Genomic DNA, 1019 nt, shown 5'->3' on the forward strand with positions numbered 1-1019 from the left:
CTTGGCAGGTATATTCTGTGAACATCAGCTTTAGGATGGTGCATGCGCTTCCTAGTTAGAAATGTCCTTGTCTTTGAATCTAAGCTTCTTATTTCAGCCATCTGCCAGTTGATGTTAAAACTGTATGATACTACTGGGACTGTTAAGGTGTTGACAGCTTCAAGTTGGTTAGCAGCATTTAATTCACTCTTTAATACTAGACATACTCTGCTGTAATATTCTTTCCTGATTTTTTCCTTTCATCTTAGCATGCAGGATCCCATCACCTTCCTCTATTCCTAGATACTTTCTTCTTGTTACAGTTCTTTGATGGTTGTCTTCATATCTTTTTGAATGTTTATTGTTTGAATAAGCTTTCCTCTTTTGAATGTTGCTTTTGCACATTTATCAAATCCATTCCAATGTCATCACTGAAGGTTTTAACTGTTCTTATCATTCGTTCCAGTTAGACATCATCTTTTGCATATATTTTCAGGCCATTCATATATAAAAGAAATGGTTTATTCCTTGGCCCTTTATATTATATCCTTTTATATTACTGGTGTTATTAATCTGATCTTGATAGGATGAGATGTTGATATACCATTTGAGTGGTTAATACCATTTTAGTTTTCCATATTTCCATGCTTTGTTTCATGAAGGTCATGAGAATAGGTGACAGTCTGTAAATTTTCATGGCTTTTATTATCCATGAGTGTGGTACACTATCAAAAGCCTTTTTATAATCTATCCACGATGTACTTAGATTTCTTTTCTTTGCTTTACAATATTCTAAGGTCATTTTGTTTATCAGTAGTTTGTCATTATTGCTATCATTATTATTATTATTATTATTATTATTATTATTATTATTATTATTATTATTATTATTATTATTATTATCATCATTATTATTATTAGTAGTAGTATTATGTGTATGTGTGTAATTACGCGTTTGTGTATATTCACACATATCTATTTCTATAAGTTTACATAAGTCTTGCGGTTGAAAAGAAAGCTGAAAAGACCTATTTTGCCAG

The sequence above is a fragment of the Penaeus vannamei genome, chromosome 12 (assembly GCF_042767895.1).
Source record: "Penaeus vannamei isolate JL-2024 chromosome 12, ASM4276789v1, whole genome shotgun sequence".
NCBI lineage: Eukaryota > Metazoa > Arthropoda > Malacostraca > Decapoda > Penaeidae > Penaeus > Penaeus vannamei.